This window comes from Diachasmimorpha longicaudata, chromosome 14 (genome assembly GCF_034640455.1).
Source record: "Diachasmimorpha longicaudata isolate KC_UGA_2023 chromosome 14, iyDiaLong2, whole genome shotgun sequence".
Lineage (NCBI taxonomy): Eukaryota > Metazoa > Arthropoda > Insecta > Hymenoptera > Braconidae > Diachasmimorpha > Diachasmimorpha longicaudata.
Window position 1 is genome coordinate 3,442,042 of NC_087238.1, and position 9,180 is coordinate 3,451,221.

Genomic DNA, 9,180 nt, shown 5'->3' on the forward strand with positions numbered 1-9,180 from the left:
TTGTTTACACGGCTGGATTTTTCCCCTTTCAAATATTAATTTTCCATTTTTGTGAGAACTAACGTACCATTTCGAGGCTCCTGGAGAACAATCTGTTGAGACTTAAAGATTTTAGTTATCAATAAATATTACTTCCCCCACAGAATTTTTCATTTAGCGTAAGTGCGATGTCTTTCACTTGCACTTGAGATAAATGTATCAGTGATTAGAACAATTGTTCAATTTACTTTACCACAGTTTACCATTTCGTCACCGGAATTAGCACTTTTCTCCTCTTCATTTAAACGAGGATAAGTGTAAAGGAATAATTGATTTCACATGTCCTCCGTAAATTTATAAGCGACTTAAAGTATACTGTGTTAATTTTACGATAGTGTCGACAAGGAAAGACTGTCGACGGTTGTACTGCTAATGCAATAGACTAATTGCAGATAAGATTGAAGTAGAAATCGTTGGGCCTCGGAGGAGATTGGACAGTATAGCAGAGTCAAGTTAAACCACTTCGTATCTCAACACAAAAAGTATAGCTGTTCTGTATTATCAATTCCAAGGCAGTGTTGCCAATTTGGTGATTTTGTCAACAGATCTGGCGAATCGAGGGAGGCACTCAGTGACATGATTTCCTCGGTTGTCTGTTGGTGCCAAATCTGGTGATTTGGAATCTTCAACTGGTGACTAAATTCACCAGAACGAAAAAAAAATAAAAAACCAAAAGTCATGAATTGAAATGTCAATGGGAGAGCTTGAACAATGTCACATGGAACAACGTTAAGACTTCAGAAGAATTTTGGAGTGAAGTAGCGAGTCACAAAGATGCATCTGAACAAAATCCTTATCAGGATCTGGTCAACTTTGCATTGAGCTTATTAAGCTTAACAGCATCGAATGCAGAGATTGAACGAGTACTCAGCCAAATGAATATTATAAAATCGAAATTGCGTAATCGTATGATAACAAGTACGACGAATGCAATTCTCACCCTTCGATACGGTCTGATACGAGCCAAGAAGTGTTGTCATGACTATCAGCTACCTCAAGAAGTCCTGAAAGATATTGGTACATTGATAATGTACTCAAGGGCAATTCAGAGGATGAGTTGGATCAAGATGACGGCAACATTTCTCAAGTGTTGATGGAAATAAATAATTTCTCAATTTAAATATCTATCTTCAGGATTTGACATTTATTAAAAAATATTATCTGTCGTTTTATTTAATGAATATTTACCTATGAAGTCTTGGATAATAATTATTTTATGTACTGAAATTACTCAATGAAAGAAAATTAAGATAAAAAGTCAATGATATTCATGATTTAAAAAAAAATTTGGTGACTTTAGTTACAAAAATTTCGATTTTTTTTCAGCTGAGCCCTTCTCCCCTCTCCGTTGGAAAAACTGTTCCAAGGAAGTAAATAAATGAACTAGAAGAATGACTCGAAGACTCTAAATGTACTTTTTCACAGTTGGAGAATATTACCGACACCTTTCCATTTAATCAATGGACCAGGCTATTGGCTTGGGAAGTGCCAGGAAAGTGGTCCCTTCCTTTCAGTAAAAGTATTGCTATTCAAGTAAACTCATGCGTGAAAGGTCAACGGGATGCACATGTAAGGCCTCTTGTACGACTGATTGTTAGTGAGTGGGTGGGCTCGTTTGGTCGCCAGGACTAAGGGTGAATAGCAAGTGAGTGTTCCAAGGTGTTTTAGGTTGAGGAAGTGATGGGATGATCTCGCTGGTATAACAGGTTTTTGGGAAATAACAAATAAGGGGAGGGGGAGGAGGAATGAACCGATGGGGTAAAATCAAAGCTCCGATAGAATGTCGGCTTATTGATGACTAATCTGGTGAGTGAAGAAAATATTTGGTGTCAAAAAATGAGTATAAATATGATGTCAATAGATATAGAGAGAATTTAGGAGAGAAATGGCAAAGGAGAATGAGGAGGAAGTTCTATTATATGGGCCAGTCTAAATAATGAGAGGTCAACATTTTCAAGAAAATTACAGGGACTTAATTGTTTGAAAAATCCAATAATAACGAAAATGTCAAAAATACTAAAATGTTAAGATTTCGATTAATAACTTAATTTTTGTTTTGTTGAAATCGATATGTTCAGAAGAACTTGAAAACTCGTACAAATTCATTGCAAACTCAGGACAAAATATCTGGTACCTCAAGTACAGTATGATTAAATATTTAGAAAAAGAAAATGAAGAAGAAAAAAATGTAGAAAAAAAAATTCGAAGAGAATGAGAATTAGAGAGAAAAAAATCCGCCTTAACCCACCCGGGGATCGAACCCAGGAGCCCCAGTATCGCGACGGGCACTCTTGCCAACTGAGCAGAAGGGATACCACAAAAATTCACTCTCAAATTCACCAGAAACATCGCCTAACCTTCTTGAGGCATCAAATAATTCGAAGAAAATTAGAATTACAGAGAACAAAATTTCGATTTAGAATAATTTAGTGCACAATTTATTTACACTATGATGAAATTCATAACTAGCACCCTAGGGATTTTTATTAAAAATACTAATCATAGGGATTTTGATTTATGAGTAAAAATCTCTATGGTGGATCTTTAATTGCGAGTAAAAATCCCTGTGACACTCCCTATAAAACCCGATATCTAAACCCAAGTTCCTACGAGAAAAGAATTTTTTATTGAACCATAATCATGATTATGTCCACCGATTGCAGCGCCACATGTCGTCGCCTCGATGACTCTTCAATCATCACATTATAATTACGGCACTCACATGCACGAGCTACACAAATTCCTGTTCCCTCTAGTCCCAAAGTACTTTTGACACCAACTCGAAGAATCGACCGGTTAGAAACCTCTCAGGGAACCGTAGAAAGCACTCCAGTTGTCCACGACCTAAACATCCCAACACGTGGACAACCCCATAGACAAAAGGGCCTTGTCTTTGGGTCAGACCTCTCACCCTGGACGAACCAAATACGAGGGACACTCTCGAGCAAACCACATCGGATTATCAATCTGCCTAAAATTATATCGAGTCCTCGACTAGAAAGTAAATCTTAAAAACTGCATAACGATCTAGACTCGAAATTAAATTGCAAGAGATAATTATTTGCAATATATACAGTCCAAAAGTTAATTGTTTTTCGTTTAATTTTATTAAAGATTATTGCCAACGACGTTGAATTTCGCCGAAGAGATTGAGATTTCGATGTTGGGGGGCTGCGAACGAGGTGGACATTACGCTCTTCTCGTCCACCTAGAAGGCAGGCCGATTGATATCTAGAGGTAGCTCGTGCCACATGAGCCTCTTGGAAGCACGGCCGCCTAATTAACTCCGTGACTGGATGACCCCTGGCAGATCCGAGTTCTCTGGCATGCATTGCTCTTGCCTGGATGGCGCCTACGCGAGCGCCTTCGCCAACCGCTGTACACCCACGCCCGCCGGGGTACACCAAAGTCGAGCACTGCAGGAGAACGAGAGGGAGAGGCAGAGTCAGGGTTGGCCTGTGGATAAAGTCATCATCGTGCCACTGCCCCCCTCGCAGTGTCTGGAGAGGTCAACCGGAGAAAGGTATCCAGACTGTTTTTTTTGGGGTTGTAAAGTACTTGGGAATTTGAGATAATTCACACGTTCAATTTTTCAACGGCGAACATTCCAGCCTCATCACGATTTCATCCTGAAGGACATAAATATCTCCTACTCCTTAATTATACGACACGATCGTTATTCAGTTTTTAACATATGCGATTTAGTGAAAGACTCGATATAATTGTAGTTGAGTTGATAATCCGATGTGGTTTACTCGAGAGTTCGAGAGTGTCACTAGTCCTCGGTTCGTCCAGGGTGAGAGGTCTGACCCAAAGGCGAGACCCTTTTGTCTATTGGGTTGTCCACGTGTTGGGTTTAGGCCCGAGTGTTTGCAGTATTTCTTGATGACGTTTACAATGGGTCGCTTTTTCGAGCTAATGTCAAAATATTCTCCACAATTCTGTGGTGATATGAGTTTAGAGTCAGTTATTTAGAGTGTTTTATATATGTGAACAAGAATTAATCCTTTGTCCATAATTGTTTGGGGTTTATGTCAGTATTTTATAGTTTATCTTGGAACAGTACCGAAAGGTTTAGAATAGTTTTAATAAACAGAACCAGAGAAGGGCGAGAATTCTTCGTCTTTACCTTCTTTAATATTACCATAAGCACTAGAAACACCTTTTACAGGAATTTTTCGACTTAAACAACCCCTGACACCTGCACTAATGTGCAAATCACAAAATTTGCTGGAAAACAAACCCCTATTTCTCATTAAAAAAATTTGTTAAACAATTTAGATAACAAAAAATTGACACTTTAGGATGATAACACACCCAACTGACGCCATCAATGGTCCAATTGTAATATTCTTCTTTAACAAAATAAACATTGTTTGGATGAAAAGGGGTGAAGTATTTGACTGGTGGTGGTGACGACCCCCAATTTCGATTCCCGGCCACAGCACTGACTTTTCTGGCGTCTCTAATTTCTGGCTTTCATTGTTGGGGAAATTTCGTACAAGTGACAACTACCTGGTCAAAGGTTTTACCCCTAGGGTGAGGTCCTTGGTCCATAACGAATGCACTACAGGGGTGAATGGAATGGGAACAAATCGTAAAAACTCGAAAGCGTAAACGAATAAAAGGAAATTTCAAATTTTACTTTTTTTCTGTGAAAAGGTTGGCACTTTACTTGGAAAATTCACGAATCCAGACATTGTCAGGGTTATATTCAAAGAATAGGGGCCATGAGAATTTGGATCGAGATAAAACGATAAGTCATTTTGGGGGGAGTGCGAGCACATTTAGATATTACCCCACGGGTTTTTTGGCCATTTCAGCGCACGCTTTCGCCCCTTTGTGGTGAGACCGTCACAAACATGAATCGCCCTAGTGTATTGCGTCACAAAATCCACGATCTCGTCCCCCTTTCTATTGTCAGATATTATTTTCCATTTTTTTTCGTAGAATAAAATAAAGAATAAGAAGAGAATGCAAAGAACTTCGTAGACAAATATTTTTTCTCCAGTGAAATGCGTTTGTACATTTGAAATCCAATAATAATATTTTCCATTTGATTTTGAAATATTTTGCAATGATTTCTGTTAATTATTATTGTCTTTCTTTCTATTATTATTTTTTTGCAGCTCTAAATTTAAATTACAATATTCATTTGGTAGACAAATTATAAAGTATAATTCAATTGCTCTTACTTAAACGTCTATTCATTTATTAACCTGGCTTTCAATTAACATTTCATAAAAAAAATAAATTTATTTCTCAATAATATTTCAAATGCCGGTACCGAATTTGTTCGCTAGCTGTCACTTTGCGCCTTTCCCCTGCTGCCGCTACCACTTTTTTCTACCAAATTTCCTGCGCGTGTTTCGCTCCCAATTAGGGGTCGATGAAACAAAATTGATCATTACGATAACGTCCACCACCGGGATAGACCGGAAAAAATCGTTATTTATGGAGAGATGACTAGCGGCAACAATTCACTGAGCAATTGGATTTTTTTCGTACTGATCTTCACTTTTTCTCGCCCAGAGATTGGCATTGGCCCTTCCTCGAACTCGGAAACGTGAAAATCCCTAGGAAGAATATCGTTCATGACCGATCCCCCTAGGGATGTTTGGTCGCGTGGCTGTCGGTCGCCCGGGGCTCGGACGACAATGCCACGCGACTAAAACTTCCTATGACACTCATCGTGAAGAATATTACCTTTAAACAGCGTTTCTTCAAATCTTCCATGTGACTTATACTACGTCACCACAATTTGAAAAAGACTTCACAATAACCGCTGCGGGCTCACCGCAACATTAATATCTTGAGTGGATATTGCATTTTTTGTGGTGGGCGAACAATGTTTAATTTCTCCCTAAAGTCTTCTGGATAGACTTCCATAGATACGTCATATTTAACAATATTTATTTAATTATTTACCATAAAATATTGAGTAAATCAACACTAAAATAATAAAACGAGTTAAGTCGATTTCGACAGCAGTTCAGTACATCATAAATATCTCAGAATCCAACGAAAATACAAAATTTTTCATCATAACATTTTTTATGGAGCGAATTAATTCCTTCAACGAAGACACGTTTGAAACATGAATTAATAACGGTAGTCGGTAAAGGATGACAGGCGACCAATGCCGAAAATTCCCGAGTGACACGTCGGGTCAGTAGATCAACGAGTTGACCCCGGAAGCACAAATGAGTCAGTCTTTGTCAGTTTTCGTCAGTTTCAGGATGCGATAATGTCAAGTCAATCAATAGAAAATCTTTATTCTTAATCCAAGTACATCACCTAAATTTCAGCACATCGTAGCGGATACGCGGATGTGCTGAAATTTATATCTAATTAATAATAATTAGATATAATAATTAATTGATGATAGAATATCAGGAGATATTCTATCATCAATTAATTCAAGTGTCTCAGCTCGACGTTAAGTAACCCAACAGTAATTAGAAGTTTAACCATATAGTGAAGTAAATCAGTTATAGTTAATCAGTTAATCAGTTATTCAACTTTGGTGTCACGTGCCCTCCAATAAAGTTTTAAAATAAAGAAGACAACCAGTGTCCAGTCCCATTAAATATTTCCCACGAGCAAGTCCTAATCAACCCTTCCCTAATTTTCCCACCCCACATCCACCCTAAATTTCCTCAATCCTCGAACAACGTAATCACAAAAATTTCGCTATCTCCCTTAGATTCGCAGATATCCCTCAAAAATTCGACTGAGATAACTCGATTTATCGAGATTTAGCACTTCGTTACCGAAACCGATAAATTTTCCAATATTTCAATAAATAAAAAATATTCAATTCCCGACAATCTATTTCATCGATTTCTCTGCCACTCCTTCAGCTATTCCCTCCCATTCACGTTGACCCACTGCAAAAAATAAATCTCTCCCATTAAAGAAAGAATTCTTAATGTGAAAATTTTATTTCTTTCTGCGGTTTCACGATGTGTTGCTTCATCAGAGGATCGACTAGCGATGCCATTCAGTGAATCCTTTCACTGGATAACAGTAGAAAAAACATTTATGACGACACAACCACAAAAATAATGCGCTCGAAAAGCTCGCGTGGAATTTAGAACGCAGAACTGATGGGAATAGAGATGGAGAGATCAGTTAATGTGTGTCGGGTGATACGAATATCGTAAATAATCGACGTGCAATAATTGTCACGTATCCTCTCGCGATCGCCACGATATACGACTGATCGTGCCCCCTACCCCTTTCCCCCCCTACACCACCCCTAAATGGTCCAGTAGCAAGTGGATGAGAGAGACAGAAAGATTGGACGGATGCTTGCGATAACTCCCGCGGTGTTTCGTTAATTAAAACGAACGAACGTACGGGTTAATTTTATGCGGGTGGCAAGCCGACGGGGCCCACAGAGCGTGCATGGCTTTCCCATTACAGGCGCCCCTCCTAGCACTCCGGTACAACATATTCCAAAGTGTTCGTTCATCCATCAGGGAACGAATGATGATGATGAAGTAGTGCTTTTACGTACTGCAAGGAACGAAAAAATTACTCATTAGAAATAGAACAATTTTCAATGATTGAAACTTGTGAATAAGTGTTTTATATTTGTTTGTGTACCACATCCAATTTTGAATTTCTTAGAGTTGTAAATTCTTGGAATCTGTTTTCCACAGGATGATATTTCGAATGTGTAATACACGCCGAGGTTTTCCTTGAGTAGTTGTTTTAATGTTCTTTCGAGGAGAATGAGGGTTCACCCGAATGATACACAAGACGTTTAATTCACAATTTCACATATATTTTACAAAAATAAGGGTGAAGTATAACACTGATATCGAAAGAAGGGAAGGATCCGTCGAGATGTTCCCATAATGATGATCACGAGAATACTGACGATGAAAAATTATAGAAGTGGGAAAATGAACTTGAAATGTTTCAGGGTCGAGAAAAAGCCAAAAAATGATTATTGCTGTGGACAATATAATATTTGGAGAAAAGAATCTATAAAGTAATTCCACTCGCAGAGATTACCGTCAATAAAGGAATTAGAACGATTCCTTACAGGTGCGGGAAATTGAGAGTTATTTTAACAAAACGATGAAATTTTAACAAAATTCTTAAAGAAAAAAGTACTGAAAGATAAAATGAACAATATTCCGAAAACATTCGAAAGAATTCTATACTTTTATTAGACTCTAGGGAATGCACCTGAAAATTTTTAGTTTTTTATGGATTTATTGAGGAATTGCTCAAGGTAGAAATTTAAATTGTACTAAAGAAAACGGGAATGAAAAATACCAAATAAAAAATCTATTTCGCGTGTTTAACACACAACAGTAAGTATTTGCATTTTCTTCGAGGATCTAACTAAAATGACAGAAGGGGTACAAGACCCTGAACCCTCTCTAGGCGCACTCTAGGCTGTGTTTAGACCCAAGAAAACAGAGCCCATATCGTAGCCCAAATTTCTTCGAATTTTTACTCGTAAAAATGTTCTGATCTCAAGTGGAAACACGAGAATAAAGGAAATGCAAATCGTAAGAGAAATAGAAAGACTCAGTCAATCCAACGGAAAATTAATTTTTAACTCGTATACTAATTAATTGGAAGATCCAACTGTCGATCAATATCATTATTCATTCCCCAGGGTTGTACGTCTGCGCCAAACTCTGTCGGTCGCTGTAAGCGCTGCGCCGCCCAGACATTCTCGAGCGCAACGTTGTCAGAGTCGCGTCGAAGTCGACGGACCACGCACACACTGCTGGGGGCTGCCATGGGAGTCGACAACACCGTTCGTCAGATTCTTACGGAGGGGATAATGGCAGCAGGGACGTTACACTCATTTCTACGGCCTCAATCAAAAACAAACTTTATTTAAAAATAATTAATATCCGTAATGATAATACGAGGCTTTAGGGTTTTAGAGATTTAGCGTTCCTTACAAAGTGAGGAAGTGCAATGAGCCTTTCGGCCATTTTGCGATCTCCCCATTGACGGCGCCTAGTCCAGCGGTGGCGAGCCCCTGGCGGACATGGAGCATCTTTAGTTCTATTCTTTAATGGAGATGTAGAACCCAGGGAGCGAGGAAACGAAGCAGATTTGGAAATTTCAATCCACATCAAGCGGGATATTCACGACTGTCGTGAA

At 38.5% G+C, this 9,180-nt stretch overlaps 1 long non-coding RNA gene across 1 annotated transcript; it reads left to right on the forward strand.

The window, feature by feature from the left end:
- The first annotated feature begins 1,408 nt into the window (after nt 1–1,408).
- LOC135169021 (uncharacterized) lies at nt 1,409–8,951 on the forward strand. The gene is made up of 4 exons (XR_010300140.1): nt 1,409–1,684; nt 2,703–3,040; nt 3,154–3,562; nt 8,681–8,951. It is a non-coding gene; the product is annotated as an uncharacterized LOC135169021 (long non-coding RNA).
- The last annotated feature ends 229 nt before the right edge of the window (nt 8,952–9,180 follow it).